Source organism: Sapajus apella, unplaced genomic scaffold, assembly GCF_009761245.1.
Source record: "Sapajus apella isolate SASKATOON/1434 unplaced genomic scaffold, GSC_monkey_1.0 scaffold118, whole genome shotgun sequence".
Lineage (NCBI taxonomy): Eukaryota > Metazoa > Chordata > Mammalia > Primates > Cebidae > Sapajus > Sapajus apella.
This window is the reverse complement of record NW_022437058.1, coordinates 4,000,485-4,018,957: the sequence shown is the minus strand read 5'-3', so window position 1 is coordinate 4,018,957 and position 18,473 is coordinate 4,000,485. Positions and strand designations below refer to the sequence as shown.

The 18,473-nt window shown below is 37.7% G+C and overlaps 2 protein-coding genes and 1 pseudogene across 12 annotated transcripts in view; 1 reads left to right on the top strand and 2 right to left on the bottom strand.

Moving 5' to 3' along the window:
• Positions 1 to 12,661, bottom strand: part of ECM2 (extracellular matrix protein 2) — a 40,612-nt gene extending 27,951 nt beyond the window's left edge. For 3 of the 6 annotated variants that reach the window (XM_032260478.1, XM_032260480.1, XM_032260481.1), the window contains exon 1: positions 12,487 to 12,661. The gene's annotated coding sequence lies outside the window, so the exon portion shown is untranslated. Of the gene's footprint in view, positions 1 to 111; positions 169 to 12,486 lie in introns of those variants that run through there. The other 3 variants (XM_032260482.1, XM_032260483.1, XM_032260479.1) reach the window with 2 other exon arrangements.
• CENPP (centromere protein P) overlaps positions 1 to 18,473 on the top strand; it is a 279,890-nt gene that overhangs the window by 201,295 nt on the left and 60,122 nt on the right. The window lies entirely within an intron of this gene.
• Positions 17,055 to 17,711, bottom strand: LOC116538224 (annotated as a pseudogene).

The following is an 18,473-nucleotide window of genomic DNA, read 5'->3' as shown; positions in this document are numbered from 1 at the left end:
GCTTTTATTCTCTAGCTTTGTAATTGTCTAGGGGGAAGGGCATGATTGTACCATATAAAAATAACAGTCAACTAGCATCAATTATAAGGAGGTAAGATTCAGAAAAGTAACCCTTTAATTAGCTGGTCTCAGAGGCAGTACAGGGCCTTGCACATGATAAAGCCGAAAAACATTTAAGAAATGAATATATGGGCACTCTTGGTACAATAGCAGCATTATGGTCAGACAGACTGGTGCAATCCCTTTGAAATCTGGTAGTCAGGGACAAGAGAAGCCTCCACCAAGGTGCTGCAAAACCTGTCGTCAAAAGGTTCACTCAGCCAATCTTTCTTGGCCTTAAGTTAGTCCTACAAAGGAAGGTTGGCAGTTTTGACTGCCTCTCAGAATTCTACAGCTGAGAAACACACACACACACACACACACACACACACACACCCCTACCTACACCCCTTGCAGCTTTCCTCCGGCTCTCTCCTCAGGTCCATTCACTGTCAGTGTTCCCTGAGATGAAGAGCCCTCTTTACACAGCCAACATGGAGGAGAAACTGAAACCCCAGGAATCCTAAGAATGAAAATCACAACAGATTTGCTGCTGTTATCTTTTTAATGGGAATTTAAAGTATGTGGTGATTCTAGGAAGTTAAAGTAACTAGCTTGCTCAATGATGAAATTTATTTCAGTTCTCATAGGCCTGCCTTGGTCTCCTTCGCCAACCAGAACAAACTGTGAAGGGAAGGAATGGTAAAACATTCAAGGCGATGTTACATACAGAGAGCAATACCCTAAGCTGCAAAGGAGAAGCATTGAAGGATTAAGGGCTAACAAGTGGCCATAGACCGACTGCTGACCCAGTCATCTTGTTGGAAGCTTAGAAAATACCTGAGAGGCCAGGCACTGTGCCTCACACCTGTAATCCCAGCACTATGGGAGGCTGAAAGCAAGGTGGGAGGATTGCTTGAGGCCAGGACTTTAAGACCAGAGTGAGGAACATAGCAAGACCTTGTCTCAACAAAAAAAATGAAAAATTAGCTGGGCATGATGGTGCATGCCTGTAGTCCTAGCTACTCAGGAGGCTGGGGCAGGAGCCACACTTGAACCCAGAAGTTCAAGGTTGTAGTGAGCTATAATTGCAACCTGGGTAACACAGCAAGACTGTTTCAAAACAAAAAACAAAATCTGAGAGACCCTGCAAGCATTTGACTCAATTTTTCTGTCTGACCATTTAACCGAATAAAGTATAATCATGTGTCACATGACTTTTTTGTCAGTGACAGATTGCATAATACCATGATGGTCCCATAAGATTATAATGGAGCTGACAAACTCTTATTGCCTAGAGATGTCATAACATCATAGCATAACACATTACTCACGTGTTTGGGTAATGCTGGTGAAACAAACCTACTGCACTGCCAGTCGTATAAAAGTACAGCATATACAATTATGTACAGTACATAATACTTCAATAGACAACTATGTTACTGGTTTATATATTTACTGTACTGTACTTTTTATCATTATTTTAGAGTATACTCCTTCTACCTATTAAAAAAAAAATAGCTAACTATACAGCAGCCTGAGGTGGGTCCTTGAGGAGGTATTTCAGAAGAAGGCATTGTTATCATGAGTGTTATTTCCCATGAAGCCCTTCTAGTGGGACAAGATGTGGAGTGGAAGACAGTGATATTGATGATCCTGACCCAGTGTAGGCCTAGGCCAATGTGTGTTTGTCTCAGTTTTTCACAAAAATGTTTGAAAAGTTAAAAAATACAAATAGAAAAAAAGCTTATAGAATTAGCTATAAAGAAAGAAAATATTTTTGTACAACTGTACGATGTATTTGTGTGTGTTTATTTTTTTTTAAGATGGAGTGTCACCATGTTGGTCAGGCTGGTCTTGAACTCCTGACCTCAGGTGATCCGCCCGCCTTGGCCTCCAAAGTGCTTGGATTACAAGTGTGAGCCACCACACCCAGCCTGAATTTGTGTTTTAAGCCAAGTGTTACTAAGAAGGAAATTTTTGAAATTCTTGAAACACTTGAAAATGAAAACATAGCACACCAAAACCTGTAGGATACAGCAAAAGCAGTATTAAGAGAGAAGTTTATAGCAATAAACACCTACATTAACAAGTAGAAAAACTTCATATAAACATCCTAATAATGCATCTTAAAGAACTAGAAAAACAAGAGCAAACCAAACCCAAAATTAGTGGAAAAAATGAAACGATAAAGATCAGAGCAGAAATTAAAAAAAAAAAAAAAAAAAACTGTAGAAAAGAATGAAATGAAAAGTTGGTTTTTTGAAAAGATTTAAAACATCAAGAAGACTTTAGACAAAGAAAGAGGAATGTTATTACAAAAGAGTCAAAGTTTTTTTTTAAAAAATGAAAAGTATATAAAGTTGCATTACAATAAACTAAGGCTAATTCATTATTGAAGAAATAAAAAAAATACTTTTTTATAAATCTAGTGTAGTCTTACTACACTACACACACAGTAGCGTACAGTGTTTGTAAAATGTATAGTAATGTGTAGTAATGTCCTAGGCTTTCACACTCACTCACTGTCTCACTCAGAGCAACTTCAGTCCTACAAGCTCCATTCATGGTAAGTACCCTATACAGCATACCATATTTTTATTCTTTTAGACCATATACTTACCATACCTTTCCTATATTTAGATATATTTTTTTAAATTAATTTAGAGACAAGTTTGGCTCTGTCACCCAGGCTGGAGTGCAGTGGAGTCATCTCAGCTCACTGCAACCTCTGCTTCCTGGGTTCAAGCCAACTTCGCACCTCTGCCTCCCAAGTAGCTGGGACTACAGGTGCATGCCACCATGCCCAGCTAATTTTTATATTTTTTGTAGAGACAAGATCTCACTATGTTGCCCAGGCTAGTCTCAAACTCTTGAGCTCAGATGATTCACCCATCATAGCCTTCCATAGGATTACAGGAATGAGCTCCCACACCTGGCTTTAGATATGTTTAGATACACAAATACCATTGTTTTCCAGTTGCCTATAATTTTCAGTACAGTCACACGCTGTACAGGTTTGTAGCCTAGGAGCAATAGGCTCTACCATATAGCCTAGGTGTATATAAGTTGTCCCATCTAGGTTTGTGTAAGTACACTTGATGATGTACACAAAATCATCTAACATCACATTTCTCAGAATGCATCCCTCTTGCTAAGTGACATATGACTGAACCTGTTGCTATCCAGATGCTACTATCTTAGAAGTCTGCTTCACAACATAAGACAGGCTGTGGGAAATTCTAACGGTATCTAAATTGAAAACCGTGAGCATGAGCTCAGGGTGATGCATGCCTTCCTCAAGCCACGGTGTCTGTCTATTCCCCAAATGTTTAGGAAATGCAGGGTGATCAGTGCTACGTCTTGGCAAATATTGTGATTATTTCTTAGTAGAAACCTATATCAGTAGTAGCAAACATATGGTTGCCACCCTGGTTTCTTGGCCTAGGTACAAATGTCACTAACTGACCTATTTTTGACATTCTGCAAACCGTATATCACCTGGAGGCCAAGAAAATGAGCATGGTTTTATGGAGATCACCTTACCTGTATTGACATAACAACATTCCTACTAGTTTGACAACTAGTAACCAGAGTGGTTCCACGAAGTAGAATAATTCTGTAGGATGCGACCATGATGTAACTTAACAGACTTTTGGAGAGTCTGTGAAGTCACATCATGGTCGCATCCTAGAGAATCATTCAGCCATTACACCAGTATTATGACAAAGCTTATCAAATCTGACTCCTAGCCAACATGGAGTAACAGGAACCACATATACCTTCCCACCTGAAACAACTTAAAAATAGGACCATATATATGAAGCATTTTCCAAACATTAAACAAAGAACAGTCCAGGACAGTGATCCCTGAGGGAGATGCAAATCAAATGCCCAAAGAGACCTGTGATTGACCTGCTTACTCCCTAGAGGGAGTTTCTAGGCAGAGTCCAGCAGTCTCCTTGAGTTGAAAAGACGTACGCTGGGAATCTGAAGACACCAAAGAGACTAGTGTTCTTAGGGCAGAGTACAGAGAGGTAAGAGCTAACCCAGAGAAACCCTTCCAGAGATGTGAAGTCTACTGAGTACTGGATAGCACGTATGTGTAAGTAAACTATTAATACTTCAGAATAGGAAAAGAACTAACCTAAAAAACAAAGGAACAACAACAACAAAAATCTCTGGAACTTAAAAAAGACTAGGAAGAGTTTGTGTTCCACCAGTCAGACTGGAAAACCTTACAATTCACAGCACATCTGGTACTCAGAAGAGCATTAGCTCAGTAGAGGAAAATAATTAGCCCTAAGCTAAAGGCTGCTGTGATCCATTTAATAAAGCTTAAAAGCAAGCCTTTCTGAAAAAAAAAAATGTGTAAAATAACTTGACAGTGTCTCAGAGAACCCAATAAATGTTTTAGGATCCAATGTAAATTTACCAGGCACACAAAGAAACAGGAAATGTTGACCCATAATGAGAAAAATCAATTTATTGAAACCAATTCAGAAATAACATTGCTGATATACTAATTAAGTAGGTCTTTAAAAATCATTATACCTATATTTCTATATGTTCAGGAAGTTAGAGGAAAGATTAACCATGTAATGTAGAAACATAGAAGATATTTTTTAAAAACCCAAATCAAACTTTTTTTTTTTTTTTTTTGAGATGGAGTCTTGCTCTGTCGCCCAGGCTTAAGTACAGTGGCGTGATCTCGGCTCACTGCAACCTCCCCCTTCCGGGTTCAAGCAATTCTCCTGCCTCAGCCTCCCGAGTAGCTGGGACTACAGGCGCTCACCACCACACCTGACTAATTTTTTGTATTTTAGTAGAGACGGAGTTTCATTGTGTTACCCAGGCTGTTTGTGAACGCCTGAGCTCAGGCAATTTGCCTGCCTTGGCCTCCCAAGATGTTGGGATTACAGGCGTGAGCCCCTACGCCTGGCCCCAAATTAGACTTTTAAAGTTGAAAACTGCAATGTGAGAGAGAAAAAATACATGACAAGGGATGAATAGCAGATTAGACATTACCAAAAATAATTGGTGAACTTCTTTTAAAAACTGCAAAAAGAAATAGACAAGTCCACAATTATCATCCAAAATTTCAACAATTCTATCCCAAATATTCGTTTCAAAAATAGATTACAAATTAAAATGAGATGCCTCTACATACATATTAAATGTATAAAATCCAAAACACTGACAACACCCCAGTACTGGTGAGTGTGGGGAGCAACTATAAGTCTCATTCAATATTGGTGGGAGTGCAAAATGGTACAGCCACATTCATTAGAAGACATTTTGGCAGTTTCTTATAAAACTAAGCATACTCTTGCCATACAAGCCAGCAATCATGCCCGTTGGTATTTACCCAAATGAGATGAAAACCTATGTCCACAAAAAAACCTGCACAGAGATATGTATAGCAGCTTTATTCATAATTGCCAAAACTTAGAAGCAACAAAAATGTTCTTCAATAGGTGATTGGATAAACAAACTGTGGTATATTCAGACAATGGAATATTATTCAGCACCAAAAAGAAGTGAAAAGTCAAGCCGTGAAAAAACATGGAGAAAACGTAAATGCGTATAACATATAACTAAATGAAAGAAGCCAACCTGAGATGGCATACGTATGATTTCAACTCTATGACATTCTAGAAAGGGCAAAACTATGCAAGCTATAAAAGAATAGTGGTTTCCAGGATTTGTGGTGGGGAGGGACGAATAGGTAGAACACAGAGGATTTTTAGGGCAGTGAAACTCTTCTGATACAGTACAGTCAGCCCTTTATATCACAGGTTATGCATCCGTGTATTCAACCAACTGTGAGTGAAAAATGTAGTTAGGCCTATGTTGCATTTGTGCTGAACATATACAGACTTTTCTTTCTTGTCATTGTTCCCTAAATAATAGAGTATAACAACTATTTACATACCCTTTACAATGTATTAGGTGTAAGTAATCTAGAGAGGCTTAAAGTATACAGGAGGATATGTGTGTATTATATGCAAATACTACATCATTTTATATAAGGGACTTCAGCAGCCTCAAATTTTGGTATCCTTGAGGGGCCCTGGAACCAGTCCCCCTCAAGGATACCAAAGGATGACAGTACTATAAAGGTGGGTACATATTACTAAAAATTTGTCAAAACCCAGTAATATAGAGCAACAAGAGTGAATCCTAATGTGAACTATGGACCTTGGGTGATAATGATATGTAAGCATACATTTATCCATGGTGTGAGATTTTGATGGGGGGGAAGCATGTATGAGAACTCTGCACTTTCTATTCAGTTTGCTCTGAATCTAAAACTGCTCTGAAAAAAAGTCTGTTAAAAAAATTAGTTGTCATTTTATGCCAAGAAGTAATTAATGTTTTTTAATTAGTAGAAAAAATATCAATAAGGATTTTAAAGACTTTAATACTATCAACCTATTTGTCCTAATTATCCTAATAGTTTGCCTTGTTTGTCCTAATGATTGTAGGTATGTACAAATTTAGAGTCATTAAATCTTTCTTCTGCATATATTATTAGGTAGATAGTTTCAGTGTCTCTGGGAGTGCTTTTGCCATAAGATCTAGTTTGTCTAATATTAACGTAGTTGCTTTTTTTTTTTTTTGCTTTTTTTTTTGACTTTTTAGATTCAGGAGGGTTGTATGCAGGTTTGTTACCTGAGTATGTTGTGTGATGCTGGAATTTGGGGTATGAATGACCCCATCACTCAGATACTGAGCATAGTACCCAACACTTAATTTTTTAACCCTTGTTCCTCTCCCAGCCTTCCTCTCATGTCTGTTGTTGCCATCTTTATGTCTATTAGTACCCAATGTTTAGCTCCTACTTATAAGTGAGAACATGTGGTCTTTGGTTTTCTGCTCCTTCATGTAGCTGCTTTCTTTTGGTAGATATATGTTTTGCTTTCAGCCTTTCTATATCTTTATATTTTCAGTATACTTTATATTAGTGGCATATCATATAGTTTTTTAACGTGTTTAACAGTTTTTATCTTTTAATTGGAATATTTAGGCTGTTTATATTTAATGTAAAATTTAATATGTTTGAGTTTAAATCTACTTTCTATTTGCTTTTTATTTGTCCTACATGTTCTGTGTTCCTTTTTGTTTTCTTTTTAATTGGTTACTTGGTTTTTATTATTTCATTAATAATTATATACTTTTTGCCATTCTCTTCTTTGTAGAGATTACCACATACATCCTTGACTTATCAAAGTCCTAATATAAATTAGTGCCTTTACCTCTTCCTGGATAATACAAGAACCAGGATGAACTTCAACTCTGTTTACCTCATCCCAGTATATATTCTGTTTTAGTCCTGTGTTTTAATTATGTATATTTTTTATTTTTAAAAAATATTTATTAAAATTGATTTAAAATCACATCTCCTTCTTGAATCAATTTATATATATATGTATTTTAAACTCTCAAAAGATTATTACCATCATTTTGTCAAAATTCATTTAGATCAGACTTTTTCATCATCACTATTAATGTTTTGGGCCAGATAATTCTGTTTTCTTATGGGGAGCTGCCCTGTATATTATAGGCTATTTATCAGCAATCTGTGGCCTCTACTCACTAGATGCCATTAGTACCTTGCTCCTAGTTGTGACAACCAAAAATGTTTCCAGGAATTACCAAATGTAACCTGCCCCTCAGTTGAGAACCACTTTTTTAGATTTACCTAAACAGTTATCATTTTTGTTTCCTTCATTCCTATATCTCCATTCTTCTATTAGGATTATTTTCTTTTTGATTGAAGAACACCTTTTAATAATTCTTTTTGTGCAGGTGGGTTGATCATTTCTTTTTGTTTACCTGAAAATGTTTATATATTACTTTCAATCTGAAAGGATGTATTTGTTAGATATATATTCTGGGTTGACAAGTGTTTCTTTTAGCATTTTTAAAGATACAGTTTATTTTTTCCCCTACACTCTCATTTGCTTCCTAGCTTCCAGTATTTTATTGTTGCCTTCTTCCCACCTACTTTTCTTCTTTTTTTATTTTATTTTATTTTTCTGAGATGGAGTCTCACTCTGTGGCCCAGGCTGGAGTGCAGTGACACCATCTCCGCTCACTGCAACCTCCACCTCCCGGGTTCAAGTGATTCTCTTGCCCCAGGCTCCCAAGTAGCTGGGATTACAGGTGCCTGCCACACCTGGCTAATTTTGTATTTTTAGTAGAGACAGGGTTTCACCATGTTAGCCAGGCTGATCTCAGACTCCTGACCTTAGGTGATCCACCTGCCTCCACCTTTTTTTTTTTTTTTTTTTGAGATGGGGTCTCACTATATTGCCTAGGCTGGCCTTGAACTCCCTGGGCTAAAGTGATCCTCCTGGCTCTGCCTTTTGAGTGGCTGGGATTATAGGTGTGAACTACCATACCTGGCTTGAAGATACATTTTTTTGTGTCTTCTTTTTTCCATTGTTTCTTTTAAGAAATCATCTCTCAATCTATTTTTTTCTCCTTTAAAAGTAATTTTTTTTCCTCGCTGTTTTTTTTATTTTATTTTATTTTAAGACAGTCTTGCTCTGTTGCCAGGTGCCAGGCTGGAGTGCAATGGCACCATCTCAGCTCACTGCAACCTCTGCCTTCCGGGTTCAAGCAGTTCTCCTGCCTCAGCCTCCCGAGTAGCTGGGACTACAGGTGTGCACCACCACGCCCAGCTAATTTTAGTATTTTTTTAGTAGAGACAGGGTTTCACCATGTTGGCCAGTATGGTCTCGATCTCTTGACCTCGTGATCCGCCCGCCTTGGCCTCCCGAAGTGCTACTTGCTGTTTGAAGATGTTTTCATTGTCTTTGGTTTTCAGCTGTTTCACTCTGTGTACAAAGATATAATTTTCTTGTTTTTATCCTGTTTGGGATTCATGGCACTTCTTGAATTTCTGACCTGATGTCATTTGTCCCACTTGGAAACTTCTCAGCCCTTAACTATACAAATAGTACATTCTCTTCCCTTTTTTCATTCTTTATATAACTATAGATACTTGCATATTAGCTTTCTCATTTTGTCTTTAATGTCACTTTCCCCTCATTTGTGTTTTTTGTTCTTCCATCACTTCTATGATTCATCCTGGTTATTCTCCAGGTTATTCATCCTGGTTATTAATGAACTGATCTTCCAGTTCATTAATACTCTCTTCACCTGTGGTTTATTTGCTATTAAACTTATCCATTGACTTCCTTGTTCTTTTATTGTATTTTTTTAGTTTTCAAGTTTTCAGTGTGTTCTGTTTCCAATTCCTTGTTGAAAATTTTAATCTCATCTTTTATATTTTTGAACATATTAAAAATATTTGTTTTCAAGTCTCTGTCTGTAGACTAGGTTTTCTGGATCCTCTATGTGTCTATTTCTGTTGTTGGTTATTTCTTTAGGTTTTTAGCCATGTTTTGTCTCTTCATATACCTGATGACCTTTGATGGAGTGCCAGATATTGCATATGAAAATACTTGCAGATTTGCATCTGTTTCACACATAAGGTTAAGGACATTATGAATCAAATGTTGAGTGACTTGAGGCTGGACTTCATCATATCCAGTTAATAGTTATGCTTTGGGTCCAACCCAAAGCCTGCTGACTTTACCCACTTCACTTTTCCATACCACCAGCCACTGCTTGCTTGGCTCCATTTTTTTGTTTGTTTCTCTCTGTGCTCCTGAGACTATTTTAAAGCTCTGCTAATCTTCTCAACCACCTCTTCTGGAATCCAGATGTTTCTAGAAGAAAAACTGTTCTAAACCTCTCTGGGTTGGCCCTGTTGTTTTTCTTACCTTTTCTATTTATTCTCAGCAGGTCTAATGATCTGACTTGCCTTGTCTGTCATTATCAGAAGGAGAAGCTCCCTCAGATTCCTTTTATTTCTTGAATAAATATATCCTCCTTTTCTCATAGAATGTTGTAAGTTGTAGTTTTGTGCTCTTAATAAAGATCTGAAAATATCATTGTTTAATTGGAAACAGAATTATGGTTTCAAAATCATCCTAATCATTTTTCTTTAATACTTCACAGATACTGGTCCTTTATTTTCTTATATTTAGTGTTGCTGATGAGAAATTTGACTTGAATCTGATTCTTATCCCTTTGTAAGAAATCTTTTTTTCCTATAGAAATTTTTTTCAAATTTTCAACATATCTTTGATATTCAGAAGTTTTACCTCAGTAAAGAATGTACCTTGGTATAGGTTGTTATTGTTTAATGTATCCTTTTTGGGATTTTTGGAGGGGGGATTTTTTTTTTTTTTTTTGAGACAGGGCTTTGCTCTTATTGCCCAGGCAGGAATGCAATGGCACAATATTGGCTCATTGCAACCTCTGCCTCCTGGGTTCAAGCGATTCTCCTGCGTAAGCCTCCCAAGTAGTTGGAATGATGGGCACCCACCACCACACCTGGCTAATTTTTGTATTTTTAGTAGAGACAGGGTTTCACTGTGTTGACCAGGCTGGTCTTATACTCCTGACCTCAAGTGACCCACCCACTTTGGCCTCCCAAAGTGCTGGGATTACAGGTGTGAGCCATCACTCCTGGCCACCAGGATCTTTTAAACTAAAAACTTCTTTTTTTCCTATACAAGCTCTCTTTACTGTTTTCTTTCATGACTGTTCAAGGGTACATTTTCCCTCTTTAAATCCATTCCTATCTTTCCTTTGTCTGTGAAAGACTCCTCAGAGTGTCTGTCCCACCAGGAGCTCCCCTTTTTATTTCCCAGTGTAGCTGTATATTCGTGTATTTATTTGTTTGTAATATAACTTGTATTATTTCAAGGGATTTAGTGAGAAGGGGAGAGGGTACAATGTCTGCTCAGTTTGCCCTTTTGAATTTCAGTTCTTTTTATAACTTCATCTGCCAGAATCATCTTCCTCTAGTCAGATTTCACTTAGTTCATAGTCTGACTTACCACATCACCTTTTTTCAATAAATGGCAGTCTCCAAAGTATCTTCATGTCAGCATACAAACCTTTCTTCAGTGTATGTGTATACACACACACACACACACACACACACGCACACACACAGATTAATTGCTGCAGTCATTTGAAAACCATTACTATAGGTCATTGAAATGAAACTATATTTGAATAATCTTTTGCAATCTTTAGTTTTAGAAAAATTAACATGCAGCATGTAAAGAGGGAGCAAATCCATTAGCTGATTGGCACCTGAAATCATAAAAGTCAATTCAGAGAGCAAAGTAGTATATTGGAAGGGAATAGCAATAATAGCAGGGGAAAGTATTATGAAAACCTGAACTGAGAGACAAGGTGAAACTAGAATTTGCTGAGTGGCAGGGGAAATGGGCTTCAATGGATGTCGTAAGTCCTGTGCAATGCATGAAATGTATACACTGAAATTTTTTTGCTGTAATAATCCTATGTGCAGACCCTCCATCCTGTTGTGAGGAGTCAGAGCCTAGACCTCAGGGCTCTAGAGTTAAACTCACATGAGGGTCTCAGGCATCCTGCTCTCCTGGGGCCTCCTGTAAGCACTCACTTATGGGGCGTTGCCTGATTGAGTGCTTAGGAGTGTATGTGCCAGCTGTGGCTAGGCTGAGCATACCCCTGTCTCCCAGTACCCTCATGCTAGAAACCACTTCTCTTTCTTTTTTCTCCCCAGATTCACTCACTTTTACTTACCTAGAAATCTAAACAGATATGTACAGAAATAAATTTATAGAGATAATTTTGACAAGATTAGTATTTGAACAGTCTCACTACAGTGTTTAAAATGGTCTCTCAGTTACTAATTATACTATTAATGCTTAGGCCTTCATTATTTTTATTGATTTACAGAATTTTGCTTTGCACTTAATATTTGCTTTCATAAACAACTTCATAATTGAGTGTATGTCTTCCTAGAGGTAAATTTTGTGGGATTCCAATAATAGTATTATTTTAATCAAGTAATTCTTTTTTCCTTCTAGCACTTATTGTGTTTATCCCAACATTAAATATTACTTATAAACATTGATTCTTTTTCTTCCTTTAAAATTTTTCAACAGTTGTCTTAAGTAAACTTTAAAAATATTAATTTAGAATTTTAAACATCTACATGAAGTCATGAGATGTCTATTATCTCTTTTCACTTCTACAGGCTTAAAATGAAAAATATTTTGAATTATTTATGTTCTTTTAGGACTTAAAAATTAACAATGAAACTTTCAAACCAATTTATACTTCTGTTGAACACATAATTCCACCTAAACATATAAAAATAATTTAATGCTAAGTCTACAAAGTTTGAAATACTTGGGAAGTACATCCTGAAAAAAAAAACAAACAGAATAATGCATACTTTGAACTTTAAAAATCTATTAGTAACGAGCTAATTTACTCAAGAGTTAAACATATTTGCAAAATAAAATACCCAAATATTAAAACCATTCCACATGCTAAGTAGAAACTTTAAATTTAAAACTTTTTTACCTGGAAATCTAAACTAAGTAGGCTTTGCTTGGTGTCATTTAAGTCTCCAGCTGAAAATGAAACAAAATCAGAGCTTTCTTTAAAACAAAGAAAGGACAGAAGGGAATGTTGAAAAATGTTTGCTGACTTCTTAGTAAAATCTAAAATAACTGCCTCCCTTGGGGATAAATGCCTTTCATTTCTTTGTGCAGAAAATCAGCCAAGAAAGTAACCAGGGAAAATGGTTACCAAGGGAAATATTTTTTTTTAATCATAAGAAAAGTGGAAAACAGCAGTGGGTGTGGGGGCAGAGCATTTTGTTTGTAGACCGAAAAAGCAGAGTTGGAAGCATGAAACTGAGCTGATTAAGAAATCTGTGGTTTTCATAGGCTATTTGCATTAAAAATGTTAAAATTTATACTAGCCAGCATGATGTCACTTGAGCTTTATCAGACTATAGGGATGATAAATATTAGCTAGAGGCTGTATATATCTGTATGGAGTCTCTTTTAAATTGGGTTAATAATATTTAACTCTCTCATCTGCCCACCCACCTCGATCTCACAAACAATATTAACAAAACAACAAAAAAATGGTTACGTATTAATGTCAGTGGAAATTATGTAACTTCCTACCATGAAATAATAAAAAGAAAATGTGAAAGGGAGCTGTGTGACTCCTAATTACCTGTTACTCTGGCAAATTAGTTATGTACTTTGGCCTCAGTTTCTTCATCTGCAAATGAGAAGTTAGAGAGAGATCAGGATTCCAAGCACAACCCTGCTGCTTATGAGGGATCTTGAGTAAGTTACTTCATGTTTCTGATTAAAATTTACTCTTCTGTTAAACTAGGGTGATACCTTTCAAATTTTTCTGAAAATAAAACTAATAACATATATGAAGGACCTAACTCAATGTGTTTCCTAGACTAGGTAATTTTGGAACTATTTTTCAAAAAAAAAAAAAATTTTTTTTTGAGACAGAGTTTTTGCACTGTTTCCCAGACTGGAGTGCAATAGGGTGATCTTGGCTCACTCTGTCTCCTCGTTTCAAGTGATTTTCCTGCCTCAGCCTCCCGACTAGCTGGGATTAGAGGGGCCCACCACCATGCCAGACTAATTTTTGTATTTTTTTTTTTTTCTTTTTAGTAGAGATGAGATTTCACCATGTTGTCCAGGCTGATCTCAAACTCTTGACTTAAGGTGATCCACCCACCTTGGCCTCCCAAAGCACTGGGATTACAGGTGTGAGCCACCACACCCGGCCTTAAATTCTTATAGCCTTATTTCAGGGGTCTAAATTATTTGGCAAACAGGAGCTAAATATTTGTTTAAATGACCTGGCTAGGTTGAATCAGGATTTTGTAAAATGACCTAGATAGACTGAATCAAGATAAGGGACTAAATATATGAGCCACTCAACTTCCTAAAAATCAGGGAAAGGATATTTATTTAAAAAAATGTAAAACTGGCTGAGCACAGTGGCTCACACCAGAAATCCCAGCATTTGGGATGCCGAGACAGATGGATCACCTGAGGTCAGGAATTCAAGACCAGCCTGGCCAACATTGGCCATCTCTACTAAAAATACAAAAATTAGCCGATCATAGTGGTGCATGCCTGTCGTCCCAGTTCGTCAGGAGGCTGAGGCAGGAGAATCACCTCAACCCAGGAGTTGGAGATTGCAGTGAGCTGAGATCATGCCATTGCACTCCAGCCTGGGCAACAGAGCAAGACCCTGTCTCAAAAAAAAAAACCTGGGGGAGAAAAGAGAAGATTCAAGGAATTTCAGAGAAACAAAGAGCCAAGAGACAAGAGGATTATGTTTGTAAACAAAAATTCATAAATGTGTGTGTTTGAAAAACCAAAAATAAAACACACCACATTCCACTAGGTGAAACTGTTACCCCCTGGGTCAGTCTTCTGGGTCTTGCACCCACTAATCAGACAAATCACTGGCTCCTTCTGAAGGAAGACACCACAGCTGAAAATGTGGGAAATAGCCCTGTGGATGTTCCAGGTTTGGAAATCACAGATCCTGGGAACAGTAAGTTTGGTTGGGAAAGCATGCAAAAGTAGTAGGGAAGATGACCCCAATCCTACCAATGTTTCCATGATTCTAAATATCTAATATTAACAAAACACATTAGAACCTGTTTGTCCACTTGGCCTAGAGTAGCTGGACAATGAAATGGGTGGAGCCATGGTAGAATCCAAACTAGCTGATAATGTAACCCAGCTACAAGCACAAACTTGACAAGCTCCACCCATATGTTCAGAGCTTTTAGTCAATGTTTTAATCCCATTTTCTTTTTTTTTCTGAGACAGAGTCTTGCTCTGTCACCCATGCTGGAGTGCAGTGGCTCAATCTCAGATCACTGCAACCTCCACCTCCCCGAGTTCAAATGATTCTTGTGCTTCAGTCTCCTGAGTAGCCGGGATTATAAGCATGCACCACCACACCCAGCTAATTTTTGTATTGTTACCAGAGATGGGGTTCCACCATGTTGACCAGGTTAGTCTCAAATTCCTGACCTCAGGTGATCTGCGCACTTCAGCCTCCCAAAGTGCTGGGATTACAGGCGTGAGCCTCTGTACCCAGCCAAATCGCATATTCTTAATTATAAGCAAATGGCTCCGGATCACCAAACATATGGGAAGATTCTAACATTAAAATTAGAAAATCCTCCCGTCCAAAATACATATGCACATCAGAAAAGAAAAGAACTTTGGAGAATAAAAGCTTGATAACAAGCATGAGAAACTCACCAATCATATTAAGAAATAAAATTAAGGAAGTCTTCTAAAACATAACGCTGAAAGGCAAAGAGGTAGATGGAAAACAGAACAGAAAAAGGATCAGACAAGTAAGTTTAGTATCTAGTTAGGAGTTCCAGAAAAAGAAGACAGAAATTGATATAAATCAATGAAGAAACAATTCAATAGAATGTCCCAGAATTGAAGGACATGGATTTTCAATATGAAAGATATGAAAGGGCCCAGTTCAGCATAATATATGAAATTAGACTGATATCAAGGCACTTAATTTGGAAAAGTAAGAATACTGGGGACAAAGAGAAGGTCCTCTGTACTTGCAGAGACAAAAATAAATCAGAGGATCTGGATTAAAATGACTTCAGACTGTTGACAGCAAATGTAGAAACAAGAAGATAATGGATAAATGTCTCTAAAATTCTGAAAGAAATTAATTTTTCTCAAAGGATCATTATAAATAAGAAAAAAATGAGTACACCAGTGGGCAAATACCATTAAAGAGTAAGCATAGAGAAGAGGAAATGTCAGTGGTAGATAAACAAAAGAAAATAATTTCTCAACCTCAGTAATAGTCAAGAAAAGTAAATCAAAACAGGAAGGTTATTTTTTCATTATCATGGTGAAATGTTGATGACAAAACTTTGGGGGTAGAAAAATTACCCAAATAATAACGTCAGTGCTCAGTCAAGCTTGAAGACCACTACTAATCAAAAATCATCGCCTGATTTGAAATACATACACTGGTTTTGTGGGGGGATAGTGTTGATGATATGCCATGTTAGCCAGTGTGTAGGGAAAACAGAAGCTCTCCAATTCCTTGAGGACAGCTGAACAGTAGCTATACTGTCTATCCTAGCATTTCACTTCTAGGAACCCATCGTAGAAACACCTCTTTCTGTACAAAAGTATGCCTTCAAGGAAGTACTCTGAAGAATTGTAACCATAGATTAAAAAAAAAGTGTTAACCCAGTTGTATATTGATAGAGTACAGTGTAGACTTACCATAAAGCTATTTGGAGAAACAGAAGTAACTCCATTAATACCACTCTGCATAGTTGTCCACACTACACCAGGAATAAAAAGATTCTCAAAACTACATGTGTTATGATATTACCTTCTTTTGAGGTATGTAATTTAGCATTTTACTACAAAACAAATGGGAAGGAATAAACAACAAAATATTAACAATAATTATGGGGAGACTTTTACTATGTACTTTTATATTTTTATAGTGTTTTGAGCTTTATATAATCACATCAGAAAAGAATAACTTTTAAAAAGAATACAATCAAAAAAAGAAGTAACTCTCAAAGTAACAACATTGAGGAATACCAGTAATTACCGTAATGAGATTGACATGGTTGCAGAAAACCAAATTTTATAATTTCTGAGGTTCCTGCTCTAAAATTTTGTGGTTTAATGGACTGTTACATGAGTCCTTTTGCAGAAACTATTTTAACCACACTAATACATGGAAAGTGCTGGTATTATGGTTTCTCCTACCCCCTTTATTACTGCAGACATGAGTATGTCCTGAAACTTGGCTCTGACAACACTCTGCAGGAATGTGGTACTGGTCACCAAACAACATGAGCAGAGTGAGCATTACCCGTGCCACAGGTCCTCTGCCTATGAAGATTTAGACTCTAGTATGTTTCTTTCTGGTGACATTTGTTTTAAATAAAGTTACCTTTTCAGTGTTTTCCCTGGTGGTCTAGAGTACCAATAAATTGTTTTTTCTTTTAAGGATGCAATTGCTTACCATATGACAACTTTGTAGATATTAATACCCAAATAAAGCTAAATTTTGGAAAATTTTTTTTTTCCTCCCTCATGTTTATTTGTACAAATAGCACAGGAGGACCCCAGCCCCATGCAGATGGCAGCCCCGGGGGGTCGCACCAGTCCTTCTGTCCTCACATTGGCAGACAGAGATATCTACTCTGAAGCCTTTGTAGGGGCCTGGGCACCTTTGGGAGCCTGAGCTGGAACTGAAGCTGGAGCTGCAGCCTGGGCCTTGTTTTGATCCTTGGACTTGGCCTTGACTTTTGGCCGGCAGAGCCTGAGCCCCTTGGCAATGCGTGTACGAGCACGCTTCCCAAGCTTGGGGTGGGCAATGTAAGCAAGTCGATCAAGCTTGCGGCTGACATCCCCCCTTTGGGATTTTGGGCTTAACCTCCTTGGGCTTTACCAGAGCCTTGATGGCCTCGGCACGTGCACTCATGGCCTTGGCATTGTTGGCCTGCATCTTCTTTAGGCCCTTCTTATTGTGCTTCTTGGCAAAGCGCATGTTCCTCAGGAACTTGGGGTCCACCCCCTTAAGAGATTCGTATCTTTGTGATCGGGGTTTCTTGATACCATTTCTGTGCCATTTTCGGGACTGGTTGTGTGTTGTGTGGTTCTTGGACTTGGCCATGTCTGCACCTAAGCCGCAGTTCCCGAAGCGCCTAGGACCGGAAGAGAGCTGGAAATTTTAATTAGGGCCATACTTAGAAATTAGTCTTACCTTGCTTCAGTTCTTTTCGGGACTGACTCTCTCTTTCTTGGCCCATAATTCAAATGCCTTTTAAACTAGCTCACACTAAAGTGTGACAGTTGCTTCATTTACTTTAGCTGAAGTCATTTTCCCCATGGAATATTTACATTTAAGTGGAATAATGATGTATAAGTATGCCATAACTTATTTAATCATTCCCCTATTGATGTACATTTAGTTCCCCTTTCCCCCCTCAAATAGAATGGGCTTTTTGAGTTTGGGTACACATTTCCAGGTTGCTTTCCAACAAGATTGTAGTAAGTAATGTATACTCTCACCAGAAATATATAAAATGCCCATTTCCACTTTATTTTTTCAATAGTTTCCACATTTTTGAATGGGTAATACATGTAAGTGGCATAAATTTTTAAAGTACACAGTTAAAATTTCAATTTTTTATATCCAATACTGATAGATTGGTACCAACCTTCCCATTGAAGTAATTAAGAAATGAGATCTTGGGAGGCCAAGGCAAGTGGATCACCTGAGGTCGGGGGTTTGAGATCAGCCTGTCCAACATGGAGAAACCCCATCTCTACTAAAAATACAAAATTAGCCAGGCATGATGGCGCATGCCTGTAATTTCAGCTACTCAGGAGGCTAAGGCAGGAGAATCACTTGAACCCTGGAGGCAGAGGTTGTGGTGAGCTGCGATCGTGCCATTGCACTCCAGCCTGGGCAAGAAGAGCGAAACTCAG